Source organism: Chanodichthys erythropterus, chromosome 3 (genome assembly GCF_024489055.1).
Source record: "Chanodichthys erythropterus isolate Z2021 chromosome 3, ASM2448905v1, whole genome shotgun sequence".
NCBI lineage: Eukaryota > Metazoa > Chordata > Actinopteri > Cypriniformes > Xenocyprididae > Chanodichthys > Chanodichthys erythropterus.
Window position 1 is genome coordinate 371,507 of NC_090223.1, and position 15,490 is coordinate 386,996.

Here is a 15,490-nt window from a genome sequence, read left to right on the forward strand (position 1 = left end):
ATATATAAATTACTGTAAATTTTACAGTAAAATACTGGCAGCAGGGTTGCCAGCCAGTTACTGTAATTTTTACAGTAGTGTTTCTGTAATTTAATTTACAGAATTTTACTGTAATTGAGAATACAGTAAAATTCTGTAAATTAAATTACAGAAACACTACTGTAAAAATTACAGTAACTGGCTGGCAACCCTGCTGCCAGTATTTTACTGTAAAATTTACAGTAACTTTTTAACAGTGTAGTTCACCATACTTATCTGTTGATTGAAAACAGCCTTTTACTTGCACCGGAAACATTTAATTTTTTAAACAACATTTTATTACTTTGAAAAGAAAATCCAAAATATTTAAATAGGAGTCATTGTTTTGACAATGAAGTCCCGGTTTCACAGACAGGGCTGACATTACAGTTTTTTACAATCACTAGGACATATTTCTCAATACTTAGGTTACTTTTGCTCTCACACAGTTCTCCTAACCAACTTTCAGCTTGGCACAGCAGTTCATTTCACATTCAAAATGCACTACATCTACCAAAACACTTCATTCATGTCTCAAATCAACTCATTCTTCCAGAACACTAGCAAAGCAAACACACTTTGTCAGTCATAAAACACTGACCTAAAAACACTAACATCAGGTATCATTATACAGTGTTTTCTTTTGTAAAATTTCTTAACAAAACAAGAATAACACTGTCTTTTGTTTATAATTCACTGCAGTTTGTCACATGAACCACATTTACATAACAGTATAAAATTATTCCGAAGTTTTCCTCTTTGAATGGATGATAAATTGAAAAATGAATGCTTGTGTAGGTGTTCAGTTTCATCTAATTGCTTTGATAGTATTTGATTTTTTAGATTCAGAATATATTTTATTAAAATATTACTGTAGAAATGCAGCATATTTCTGTCTTATTCAGTTTTGTATTATGTTATTGTTTTGAACATAAGTTTAACAGTTTTGAAAACAGTATGTAAGCATGTGCAAACTGGCCTGTACGTACAAAGAGTTTTGGCAGTTGTTGTGTCTGAGTGAGAAAAGAGTTCATGAAATTTGAGAGATGTAGTCATTGAATGCATTTTGTGCCAAAGCAATGATAACTGATCCTCAGTTTAGCCCACATAGACTTCTGTTGTGCTCACTGTGTGAAGAGTTTTGCAAAAGTGACCTAAGTATTGAGAAATGTGTCCTAGCGCCTGTAAAAAAACTGTAATATAATATAGTGTGGATATTAATATATAGTGTGGATGAGGAGCGTTTTTAAATGAAAACTGTTTTCAAATGCAGTGTTGGGGAGTAGCTATAGCTACACACACTTTTTTATGGTGTTATCCACACCAATGATTAAAACGCTGTCGAAGACACAAGAGATGAATAATAGACTTTTTAAATTGATTAGGGTGAATTCAGGGTGATTGACACTTTTTCCAGTTCATATCAATGGCAAAAAGTGTCCCAATCACCCTGAATTCACCCTAATTATCTTGCTTTATTGTACTCTTTATCAAATGACTATTTTTAATTTAATTACAAAGATGACCGGCCATGGTTTAATCTCAGAGCGGTTCTGTTCAAAGTAAATGCTGCGCGCTTCACTGCATGTGTTGTGAGTATTTCCCAGTCCGATCTGGTTTTTCATCTCAGGAATCTCATCAATCTCATCCGGACCTTCATCTGAAACTACAGAAGAAGATCCCATCACTCATTTATCAACATGTTTAATTAGATCTCACACCACATAGAAACTTGCATTATTGACAACAACTTACAATTGATAAGCATGTCCATGCTGCTACTCCTTTTGATAAATTTTCCTTCATTCTCCATCGTCAGGTGGAATTGAAAAATCAAAAACATAAAATAACACTTAATTTCAGCAATTTCAGCACTAAACAAAGGATGCTGGGAACTACCGATCTACGTATTGTATTGTATTATCTTAGAACTGTACATTTCTGAATACAGACATAATTTGGACAGTAACCTCAGATCACTCTAAATCATAATGAAGAAACATGTGTTTTCTGTAAAGCTGCTTGGAAATGACATGTCTATTGTGAAAAGCGCTACACAAATAAATGTGAATTGAACATATTAAGGTTGGATATATTAATGTTTAGCCATTGCTTTAACTCATTTTAAATAAATAAACTGAACACAAGCAGTAAAAATCAATTTTATCAGTGTACAGAAAGCTCTAAATCTATACAGAGTTATTTTGTGTCTTAATGAAGTTGATTTCTGTCACTTCAGTCTAGTGTACACCGTGGTCTCTAGTATGTCTTGTTTCATGTTTGGAGCGTGGTGTTTGGATCCCAGCACTCGAGTCTAGTTCAGTTTCGAGTTCGCTCTTCTGTCAGCGTGTGTTGTGTTCTGTGTAACGCATGGTTCGTGTTTACATCAGCCGCGGGCTTCCATGGTATTGTGCTGCTGCACGCAGCTTGTGTTTTTCATTGGCTGTGTGCTTTCATTTTCCCATGTTTTGTGTGAACGCGCTGCTTGACTTTGTACTCAATATCAGTCACAAGGACATCATGTCAGATATGCCATAGAGGAGTAAATCATAAATTATATTCACCTCTTAATGTCAGTCTCATCATTTAGTTTCCCTCATGGAAGGAAAATATATATCCCTATATATGAATGATAAATATATTGCATGATTTAACAGTATACTTGAAAATATACAGAAATAATATATTGTGTAAATATATTACAATATATTGAATGATACATAAGGAATTGCCGCTTTTCATATATTTAATATATATATATGTATATATATGTGTGTGTGTGTGTGTGTTTTTTAATATATTTACTAATATACCATAATGTATGTCATATTATAGTAATATCAGTAATATACTTCATAATATATAGATTTAAATGTGATCAGATATGGTACTGCATGCATAATATATTGCAGAAATATTTACTCATACAGTATATACACACATATGGTAAATATATTATGTAAACCATTTCTTATATTTTATAATTATTTACATTTTAAATGTTTCAAGTTAACAAAAACACCCTAAAGTTCTTGCCAAAGAGACTATCACTTTTTAAATAAAGTTATTATAGTCTTAATGTTGTTCAGCGGATCATAAACCTAACCTCAGACTCTACTCTTCAACACAATGGTGACCCTAAAAACTCACACATACCAGAAAACCTTTTAAATTCCAAAATAATACAATTTTAAACACTAACAGATCTCCCTCATATATCAATATTGAGCAAAACACATGAACTAGCACTTCATTTTAACATTCTCTGTCCTTTAGCAGTCAGAAGCAAAGCATGCTGGGAACTAGAAGTCCGTTGTAACTCATTATGTGTATACATGTACAATACATTCACATTTATATGGAAACATGTATGTACAATATATGTACATAATAAAGGATAAAACTTTATGAATATAATGCTATTTTTGTCTTCATTTATAAATATTTTATATGTATCAATATATAGCCATACATGGTCAATGCATTTATTGCAGTATATTTAAAAAATACAGTGGGTACAGAAAGTATTCAGACCCCTTTACATTTTTCACTCTTTGTTTTATTGCAGCCATTTGCTAAAATCATTTAAGTCATTTTTTTCCTCATTAATGTACACACAGCACCCCATATTGACAGAAAAACACAGAATTGTTGACATTTGTGCAGATTTATTAAAAAAGAAAAACTGAAATATCACATGGTCCTAAGTATTCAGACCCTTTGCTGTGACACTCATATATTTAACTCAGGTGCTGTCCATTTCTTCTGATCATCCTTGAGATGGTTCCACACCTTCATTTGAGTCCAGCTGTGTTTGATTATACTGATTGGACTTGATTAGGAAAGCCACACACCTGTCTATATAAGACCTTACAGCTCACAGTGCATGTCAGAGCAAATGAGAATCATGAGGTCAAAGGAACTGCCTGAAGAGCTCCGAGACAGAATTGTGGCAAGGCAGAGATCTGGCCAAGGTTACAAAAATTTTTTTGCTGCACTTAAGGTTCCTAAGAGCACAGTGGCCTCCATAATCCTTAAATGGAAGATGTTTGGGACGACCAGAACCCTTCCTAGAGCTGGCCGTCCGGCCAAACTGAGCTATCGGGGGAGAAGAGCCTTGGTGAGAGAGGTAAAGAAGAACCCGAAGATCACTGTGGCTGAGCTCCAGAGATGCAGTCGGGAGATGGGAGAAAGTTGTAGAAAGTCAACCATCACTGCAGCCCTCCACCAGTCGGGGCTTTATGGCAGAGTGGCCCGACGGAAGCCTCTCCTCAGTGCAAGACACATGAAAGCCCGCCTGAAGGACTCCAAGATGGTGAGAAATAAGATTCTCTGGTCTGATGAGACCAAGATAGAACTTTTTGGCCTTAATTCTAAGCGGTATGTGTGGAGAAAACCAGGCACTGCTCATCGCCTGTCCAATACAGTCCCAACAGTGAAGCATGGTGGTGGCAGCATCATGCTGTGGGGGTGTTTTTCAGTTGCAGGAACAGGATGACTGGTTGCAATCGAGGGAAAGATGAATGCGGCCAAGTACAGGGATATCCTGGACGAAAACCTTCTCCAGAGTGCTCAGGACCTCAGACTGGGCCGAAGGTTTACCTTCCAACAAGACAATGACCCTAAGCACACAGCTAAAATAACGAAGGAGTGGCTTCACAACAACTCCGTGACTCTTCTTGAATGGCCCAGCCAGAGCCCTGACTTAAACCCAATTGAGCATCTCTGGAGAGACCTAAAAATGGCTGTCCACCAACGTTTACCATCCAACCTGACAGAACTGGAGAGGATCTGCAAGGAGGAATGGCAGAGGATCCCCAAATCCAGGTGTGAAAAACTTGTTGCATCTTTCCCAAAAAGACTCATGGCTGTATTAGATCAAAAGGGTGCTTCTACTAAATACTGAGCAAAGGGTCTGAATACTTAGGACCATGTGATATTTCAGTTTTTCTTTTAAATAAATCTGCAAAAATGTCAACAATTCTGTGTTTTTCTGTCAATATGGGGTGCTGTGTGTACATTAATTTTTTTGAAAAATTTAAGGGGGTCATGTCGGATCCATGGATTTTTTTGATTAGGACAGATTCACTTCAACACAGAGTTTGATCTGAATCAGGACAGATTGATGTGTTTTACTGAAGTGTCTCTCTCACCTCTGAACATGGTCTCCATTCTCAACTGTAAGTACGATAGAAAGTACGGTTTGTACAGTTTAAAATGCATTGCGGCCTATGGAAAGTCCCCACAAAACCTAACATGTGTGTGTGTGTGTGTGTGTGTGTGTGTGTGTGTGTGTGTAACAGTCACCTCTGTATACCAGCTCTTTTCAAAGTCAGGTTCGTTGAGTGTTGGATTCAGAATCACAGACAGAATCACGAACACAAACCCCACTGAGAACTGAATCTCTGCACACGACACACTGATGTTGGACATGATTCACTGCTGAAAAGAAATACTATTTTTAATCACAGAACAAATAATTGAATTGCATGACTTTTCTTACAACAAACATTTGAACATTAGTGGAAAGGGTGTATTGTTGAGGATTTTAATGTTAAGATTCCCCTGTTGTGAGACGTTATGTTCTAACCGGACATCCTGTGGTCGTTCAATTACTCCGAACCAAAAAAGAGTGAACAGTAGTTTTTTCAATGTGTATATCCTATTGAAATTCAGCTATGAAATGTAAAAGATGAAACCTTGTGCTATTGAATGTATAAAAGTAAAATTAAAAATGACAACAATAATATATATTTTTATAATATTTACTTTTTTTTTTACAGAATGCTTAAAACTTGATGGATCCAAAATGGTCGATATTCATATTCATGTATTTTGTTGGCTTATGATTTATCAATATTACTTTTGATTTCATATATTTATGCACTCCTACTCCATATATTAATCCTCATCATACTTTCAAGTATTTACTCTTTATTGTACTCCTTTATGGTTATTCTTATTTTATATATAACAGTATTCTTGCTATATTCAATAGTTCTTCAAGTGTTTCAATGTGACAGGTCATGTTGACACTTTGTGGTAAGATATTGGATGCCTGCCAAGTACTGCAGAAGCGATGATGGTTTCAGAATTAGTTGCTCATTTGAACTTCATTGTATGAAAATATGTCTTTTTCCATCTCTGCAGACATGAGATAACACAAGATCTGTTATATTCTCTTAAGGTTGTCAAAACAACCCCTCATATTTTCATCTATCTTTGACATTTGGCCAGTCACTCGGACCTAGCCGTTACACCAACTATGACATAATGGATTAGTCTGTTTGACCGTTTCTTATTGAGTGGGATGTAAGTTTTCCTATGGTTATGGTATAAAATGGACTGGGTCTTTGATAGTGGGGCTCTTTTTGGCTTTTGGCTCTTTTTGGTTTCTGCTTCATCTCTCATTTCATTCTGGCAATATCTTAATTTTGTTCCTTCTTTCTCTATATTCTGATCTTCACTCATCATCTGTTAAATACAATACTCTAGATTTTTATTATAAACTATTATTTACTTGATTCATTTGTTTGTCACTATAATTTTTGCTTAATAAATATATTATTCTTTATTCAAACATGATCTCGGACATTGCTGGACTGCCTGGATCTCATTGCCTTTATTGCCTGTTTTTGCATCAAAATTACTGTAGTTATTTTTACAGTAATTTTACAGTGGTATGAAATACAGGAACTACTGGATAATTGTTGCCAGTAAGTTACTGTTAATTTGACAATATAAGATACAGTACAGATAATAATTTGCTTCCTAATCTAGCTGTCAAAAACCTGCCATTTCTAATTATTAATATTTTTGGCTCCTTGATGAATTACTTTGTTCCTCTTGTACTTTCCATGTCACTTTGGATGAATACTCCACTAAAAGAATAAATATGTGAAATGTGCAGCAAGCTGAAATTTCAGCAGTATTTTTCCCTAGCAACAGACATGTGGTCCAGCACAAAAATGACACTGACTTAACATTTCATTGACACCTAATGGACACCAGTATCAAAATGGCTGCAAACAAGCTTTCTTTTTCCAGGGAAGAGAGCTACAGAAGCTCCAGGTCGAGCTTGATCAAACATTTTGGGAAGAGAACCTTGGATGTGGCTTGATATCTTTTCCTCTTCAGCTTCTTCTTCATGGGTTGGAGGTCATTTTTGTTGCTTCAGATTTAAACTGCAAATCCATCTTTGATTTTTCTTCCTTTCAGTCATCTTAAACACAAAAAAAGGTGTTGAAAGTTAGTAATATTTCATTTTAAATGTCATCTTCATATTACAACAATAAAAGCATTTTTATTTATAATGGCAGCAGCAATACTAATATTAACAATAGGCAAACTAATTTTACAAAGTCTACACTTTTTAAATGGGGACGGCCCTAGCGTGTGAGGGGCCCTCCACGATTATAAAATTATTAGGGGTTCAAGCAGAGCCGATCCTCCCTATACACAAACTAGGGAAGTTGTGTAGGGCTCCCAAGCACCAGGGGGGCCCCCTTGCTCATCACTATATAAAATAAACATGACGATAATTTACTATAATGTGAATATTTCTTTATAATATACAAACTTATGTGTGATGTCTACTAAACATTGGCAGAGTCATGTGAAAATATTTTAATAATGATTTATATTGATTTAATAACTTTTTCAGACCCGGACATCGTGCAGTGCGGCAGATAATAACATGCGTCCTGACATCTATGGCTGAAAAACTAAACTATCCTTCTGGAACAGAAAAAAAGTGCCAAGAATGAAGTATGTATATGCATGCAGGGGGAAAAAAAAGTAGTAGGCTAAAACGTGCGCATGATTTACTATTTCGTCCCCTCGATTTATAAATCATTGCGCATGACCAATAAATCGAGGGAACGCATTAGTAAATTGTGCGTATGATTGAATTTTTTTTTTCTTGCATGTCATGTGCAGGGCTCCATATATATATATGTACATTTGTAACATTTTCATTTTCGTATTTAGTCTTTTTGACAAAGCAATAAATTCAGCAATAACAGGTCTCCACCGTGTTTCGTTAGAAATGCCCAGTGATGAAATTTCAGTTTGTGTTGGTACGCGTAGTTTAATGTACAGAAGAAATAAACATTTGCGTTCAGTAAAGCTGTTACTCGAGTAGGCCTACTTTAAAAGCAATGCCCACAGTCTAAAATTAGCTAATTTAGAGAATTATTGATGTATTTTCATATGTTTTCACTTTAAAAAATGTTGGGTTGTTGATTTGGGTCAAAATGAACAAACACAACCGTTGGGTTAGAAATTGAATTAAAAACATGTAACCCAGTGGCTGGGTTTGTCTATATTCGACCCCAAATTTGGAGTTAAACAAAATAGCATTTTTTTTTATTGTAACACGCTGTAATTTCATAAAATCACACATTTAGAAAGCCAAATTGGCGGTGTGTTATAGTTTTTCTGACAGCTAGATGGCGCCAGAGCATTACTACTAACAAAGAGCTTAGAACCCAAGAGGCGACACTTTGATACTTTTTGGGTAACAGCCACTAGATGGCGCTCCGGTAGCACGGCCGCCATTATGGGGTGAAAATACTAACTTGATCATAGAATCCTTCATATCTTACGCTCCCAAAATCAGCGAATTTCACTGCCAAATCAGAAGAGCAATAGAACAGTTTATTTAAATTGTGGAATCTACTATTCATCCATCTGAGGTAACATAGTTAGCCTACTTTATTGAGTATTTCCATTTTACTCCGCCATCCACCATCATGTATTATAAGATAATGGTCTTATAATACATGATGCATTGCTGTGTCCGTTATCCCATAATTCACACTTTTGGACACTTTTGCTTTAACGGACATTAGTCAACACTGCAAAATCAAGCTGTTATAATATATTTATTGTCCAACATTCCCAATTTTTCTGATGCATATTTCACTTGTTGGTAATAATTCAGTGTTCATAAGCCTTTTAAAGAATTTTAACCCAAACTGACTGGGTTTCTGGAGAGCAAAGTGGAAGGCACAAAGTGTGTAAAATAAACTGTAAAAAGGATCTGAGGATCACTAGAGATAGTATTTTATTCTGTATTGTCATCATTCAGGTTGGATTTCAGCTTTAATGTACGTTTTGTTTTAACAAAGCAGCTGATATTGCCATAGAAACTAGTGGACTGACATTCGCTTTCACCCCAAAATGGCGGAAACGCAGGACTGCTGCTGGGCGCCGGTGTTTCAATGGAACGTTCTATTGAGTGTCGCTTCTTGTATTCTACTATCAAAAAACATTTACCCGTCAACGAAAATTTGGTTGTTTTTTTTTATTTAGCTAATTGTTTTTACTGCCAATTAAACATATTTTAATGGGTTTCCCTTTACATATTTTTATATGTTTTTCATAAGTTGCAGTTTGTTTCCTTGATGTTTTAATTTCATTAGCTAGAAATTCGGCAGTGCACCTTGCATAAACCTTTGAAATTATTAATTCATGCTATAATTAAGATTATGAAAATTTTGGAGTTTTTAAGAATGCACTAACACGGGCCCCTTCTGAAAAAATTTCTTTGGGGCCCCAGAAGTGTAGTGCTCAACACTGGCTTTTTAATGGTGCTTGCCAAAGGCAAAGCATCCATTATTGTTATTCTAAATACTTATTATTATTATTCCACACAAAAGTTTGACGCGCTACTCCTCCCACAGCTTTTGTCACAGACACACGAATGAGGTGTCAAATCATGCGGATTATTGAAGAGTGGTGTGCTATAACTTTTCTAAGGGATCGGGTGTACGATGTTCGTCCGGCGGGCGAAAAATCCCATAGACTTAACATTGGGACGAACTTTGTCAAGTCATAACTCTAGATCACAATGTCGTAGAGACAGGGGGGTGGGCTCATTTTACTCAGGCAACCAATCAGTCTATCAGGATGGATCATTTTAAAGATATCAAGCCACGCCCTAGCAACCATAGAGAGCACCTTAGTAACAAGCTCCATATACTTCCATTGAAAAATATCAAAGGAATATCTTTGGATAGAAGTGTCATAGAAGCATGAGGGTGGGCTTATTTGACTCGGGGCAGCAAACTGCCAATCACGAATCATTTTCAAGACTTCATAGCCACGACCTAGCAACCATTTAGAGCACCCTAACAACCCAAAGCATAGAGGGATATCTTCAAATCTGAATATCATAGAGGCATGGGGGTTGCTTTATATCATTCATACGGGCAAGCAGCCTTTGGAGTATCATCATTGGCAGCTGCCAAGCCACTCCCTAGCAACCATTTTGCAAGATCTATATCTCTGCAACAGAACATCGTACAGACATGGCGGTTGGTTTATATTGGCAAGCAACCTTTAGAGTATCATCACTGGTAGCTGCAAAGCCACTCCTTAACAATCAAACGGAGTACCCTAGCAACCGTTTAGCAAGACCTGTATCTCTGCATCAGAACATCAAGAGCGGTTGGCTCTTTTGACTCATGCTAGCAAACTGGACTTCCAACATGCTACACATGCTAGCAGTGAATAGCTACATGCTAATAGTGATTAGCTCAGTGCTAAAGTGGGCTGAGAACATGCTAAGAACTCTATAGAAACTCCATAGTAACTATCTGTGACAACTACCAACAACCTAGTAACACCATAGCAACCACCTAGCAACCATCCAGAACACCCTAGCAACCACCTAGCTACACCGTAGTGACCACCCCAAGTATTCAAATTTCAATTGAATTGAATTGAACCTAGCTACACCGTAGTGACCACCCCAAGTACCTTAGCAACCGCCTAGCAACCACCCAGAACACCTTAGCAATTGCCTAGAAACACCCTAGCAACCGAGCACCGAGTTTTGCCACTGCGAGCACCATTCACATTTTAGCTGCTCTTTTAATACAATTAATTTTTTTGACAGGAACTTTCCTTAATAAGCCTTTATCTGACCGAGTTCTGCTGTGCTCTAAATCACTCACAAATCTCATGATAATTCGATAATCTCCATTGTTTCACAACATTGCACCATTTCATGCTTTTCATCTTCAGAAAGATCTTTCTTCCTCCCCATAATGCATGATGACTGTGACTTGCTTAATAATGTGGAACAACCTCTAAGTAGGGTTTCCATAGACCTGGCAAATTATTTTGTCTGAGATTGATACCAGTTATCTAAAAAGACATGGATACATAAACATTTTCTTACAGAAACTAAAGTCTGAATGTTTATTCTACTGAAATCTTACTGATATGTCATTTGCATAATTTGGAACGCAGTGCAAGTAAAAAAGTACTGACTGATGAATGTTTATTTTGTCATTTTATATATGCCACTTACATAATTAAATTTTATATTATATATTTTATATAATCCTATTGCTCAAAATAATTATGAATGATTATGAATTGTCAAATAGCCAGCACTAGTCATTATGGATGGAAGATTAGTAGATGCTTATACATAATATGTAATGTGTGTTGACAAACAATTTAAAAACTGATGAAACATATGGGGCTAAGTACATAACATTTTAAAAAAAAATTGCAACAGCAGTGGGGAAGATGAACATCAATGTGGTATTCTAATTTGTGTTAGAGTTAAACGATTCTGGATTAAAAAAAAAAAGAAAGAAAGAAAATTGTTTCCTTCAAATAGAAGTCATGATTCTCCAATAATTCTGAATGGACAACTATAGTGTACTAGAGGACAAAATATTAATTGCTGCAGTCCATTTAAAATATTTAATTAATTAATAATCAATGATTAATCAATGTTTTTGAACAAATTTTTTATCTCATATAATTTATATCATTAAATCATTTCAGTGGGCTTAAACAGATCGCCCTTTACAGCAGATTTAGCTCAAAAACAACTGACCTAAATATGATTTTCAGTTACAATAATTAACCCTAAAATTCAACATTAGTAGGCTAACTGACTTTTCACCATCAGTCGTGCGTGCATTCAGAGCTTTTTTTTTTAATTCACTGGAGAGTCGGTCTGAAAGATCATTGAATCTCTGATTTGTTGACTCGAGAACAGCTGCAATTCAGTCCAATTCGCGAATTAATTGTTGATGTGATTTGTGAACCGATTTAACAGGATGATTGAAAAGAATCAGTTTGTGCATGATTCAGACAGATACCGCTTTTGCGTCTCTGAGCATGTGACCGTTTCTTCATTTTAAAATAAGGAGTAAAGATATGTTTTATGAAATGTAGTGGAGTAAAAAGTATGATCTTATGCCTTGGAATGTAGTGAAGTAAAAGTACAAGTTGCTCAAAATAAAAATACTCGAGTAAAGTACAGATACTTTAAAAAATGTACTTAAGTACAGTAATGAAGTAAAAATACAGTGTCCACCACTGCGGAATATCAAATAGTTGATGTCATGGTGAGAAAAGCGATACATCTGTCATACAGTGTGGCCAACTGGTTGCGGTGTGTCATGTCCAATGTCCATTTTCAAATAAAGTCGTTGGGTGACAGTTGTCGTCAGCTCGTGTAGTGTGTAACCTCCTGTTGCGGATAATTTACGTAGTGTCACGTAGTGTGAACACCACAACAACGTCAACACTCCACAACATGTCATGTAGTCTGAACAGCACAGCGATCAGTTGACATTTAAAGTCCTGTAATGTAAACTTGGCTGTACAGGAGCTCTTGAAACTCCATCCTCTTCTTGGGAGCAGCAGCTCATTTGCATTTAAAGGGACACACACAAAAACAGAGCATTTTTGCTCACGCTCAAAAAGTGACAAATTTAACATGCTATAAAAAAATATCTGTGGGGTATTTTCAGCTAAAACTTCACATACACACATCACATACAATACATTTTGTAAAAGTGGCCTCATATCACCCCTGTCATAATGAGTAATTAAATGACCCCTTTAAAGTAATAAAATTGATAATATTGAGGAAATAAAGACAAACCTGAGTGTTGATTTCTGTGTCTTCTGTCCAACTCTAGAGGTCCAAACTGCAAATGAAAGCCCTCTACTGGTTTTTATATAACACAGCACAGTTCTTTGAAATCACATGACAACGCAGAAAGTGAAAGTGTTTCTTGCATTTAACTATTTGTGGAAATAAGTGCAAACACACACACACACACACACACAAATGAACATTTATGTTATTTATTTTACAGATTCATTCAGTCATATCTCCTTTACTTCTAAGTGTACTGAAGACATTGAGTAATCATTAACTGTAGTAGTTCAGCTTCTCCAAATGGTCCTAAGTGTATCAAATGTGTTTTTTGAGACAGCATGAAATATGAACTTAAATGTGCTTTTAATATACTATCTCTGTATTTAAAAAATGTATTTAGATATTATAGTACATTTGAACCCATAGTGTACTACAAGTGGTAACTAAATATATTTTTTAAATACAGAGATAGTATATTAAAATCACATTTTAGTTCATATTTCATGCTGTCTCAAAATAGCACAGTTGATACACTTAGATGTTCTTAAGATTATATTAAGAAGTACTAAAGAAGAATTTTTAGTATATTAAGTACAAGATTAGTGCGTGAAAATAGAGCACTTTAAGTACATTATTGGAGTGTACTTTTTTTCACCTGGGAAGACCTGGGTGTTCATCACAGTAACCAAGAATAAAATGGAGAGAAGATATAGGGCTGTTGCTACTGTCCTGCAAACATTACTCCAAGAGCACAATGGACAAAAACACTTTCACTTTCTTACATGTCATGTGACTTACAGGAACGACTTTTACTCATCTATGTATATGCCAGCTGAGAACTTTCCTTTTCTCTTTTTAGAGAATTTGAGTGCAATGAGTAAGATCTGCAGATCTGCATTGTGTGCATTCATTGACTCATTTCTGAGTCAGTCCTGTTTGATTTATTAGGATTCTGAGCCTTTCATTTCACTGGTTTAGCCTGGGATTTCACACTGGGCTTGTTTGCCACGGTCCAAGCCCAGGCTCGATTATTCCCGGTGCTCCCCGCAGCGTTGGTCTGGTTTCACACTCAAATTGATTCCATCTAACCCTGGTGCGTTTATCTTAACCCTTGTGTATTGTACAAATTTACTACCCTTTCGTTATGTTCGTGGATGAAAACATCCACTAAATTAAACTGCTGTAAAAATGTATCAGATAAATATTTTTTTCCATTTTTTTTGCATAAATATGTTAATCAACCTCAGTCCTGATCAAAACTACTAAATGTTTAAAATAAATCCAGGATTTTTACTTTTTTATTGCCAAGTTTATAAATGATGTCACTGATTTGGGAAAAAAAAAAAAAAAAAACACACACACACAAAATGACTTATTTTCAATATAAAAAGTGATTGTGGACTGGATTTTTTTTACCTTTTATCACAGTCTTAGACATGTGAAAGATTAGTAACAACATTGGTTTTGATGCATTTTAATTTTTTCTCCCTCATTTACTGTTTGTGGCTGTTTTTGCCCCATTGACTTCCATTATAATGACATTTTTTGATTGCAAAGCCATGACACCATATGATCATGCATTTTTGATTGATGGTGGTTGATCACCAGGTGGCACCATGGGAATATTCCAGCATTTATTGATGAACTGCTGTGGGAGGAGCTTCACTGATGATGAATCCCAGTGTGGGAGGAGCTGATCAGTCAAAATCAAAATAATATAATTAGATGAAAAGCTTACAATTGTAATAAAATATTTAAAAAATAAAACAGCACCACAAAGAACTTTAATGTTTCTGGTGACAAACATTATTCATATTTATCTATAGCCTAATTATACATTCATTTAAAGATTCAGAATAACTCATTTGGCTCATTATAGAGCTTGGTAAACTACGTCACTGCGCGTTGCATTCTGGGTAGTCGCCGCCATGTTTTAGGTCATGCTCAGGAGCGTAGAATGACAACAAATACAAATCACCAGATGAAAAAAAAACGACTGTATTTACATTAATTTTTTTAAAAAAGCTGCCTGCACTTTCTTAGAAATAAATGGACAAATGTTTGAATCTCGTGTTCATTAATCACTTGGTCGTGTGGCAAGGACACCAGGCACATGCACAGGTAGGGCTCAACCTGTGCAGAGCACATGCCCTTTTTGTCCTTACACTCCGAAGTGCCCTTTTTTTTGAGGCAAGAAGGCAAGAACACACCAAGCCAACGCCGACAAACTAGTGGTGATGAAAGCAGACTGTGGGGTTGGCTCACGTCGGCAGGGTCTGGGTCCAGAGCTGCCCTGACACACCAATCCGACGCTTGACAGCCGACGGCCAAGTAGCACGTCAGTTCTGCGCCTGCATAAGATAAATTGCCTTTCCATACCAGTAAGTGGCAGTAGCTGAATGATCAGATGGCCCAACGAACGGCAAGCTCCGATGGAGGAGATGATTGGCCTCATTGTCAGCGTGACCAACCTCCATGGGTGCCGCACAATGATAAACTGGAGTTGTTGCACTTTGGTTCATAATAAATTATGTTCATAAATCTGATGCAGAG

The 15,490-nt window shown here is 36.1% G+C and overlaps 1 long non-coding RNA gene across 4 annotated transcripts; it reads right to left on the bottom strand.

Annotated features, from left to right (window-relative positions):
• Positions 1-248: 248 nt before the first annotated feature.
• LOC137014818 (uncharacterized) lies at positions 249-13,068 on the bottom strand. 4 transcript variants are annotated; one of them, XR_010893899.1, is made up of 6 exons: positions 12,938-13,068; positions 7,123-7,240; positions 5,326-5,460; positions 2,583-2,637; positions 1,774-1,825; positions 249-1,684 (listed from the first exon to the last, which is right to left on the bottom strand). It is a non-coding gene; the product is annotated as an uncharacterized lncRNA (long non-coding RNA). The 4 variants fall into 4 exon arrangements; XR_010893900.1 differs by lacking the exon at positions 2,583-2,637 and having other exon boundaries at positions 1,774-1,818; XR_010893898.1 differs by lacking the exon at positions 2,583-2,637.
• Positions 13,069-15,490: the final 2,422 nt, after the last annotated feature.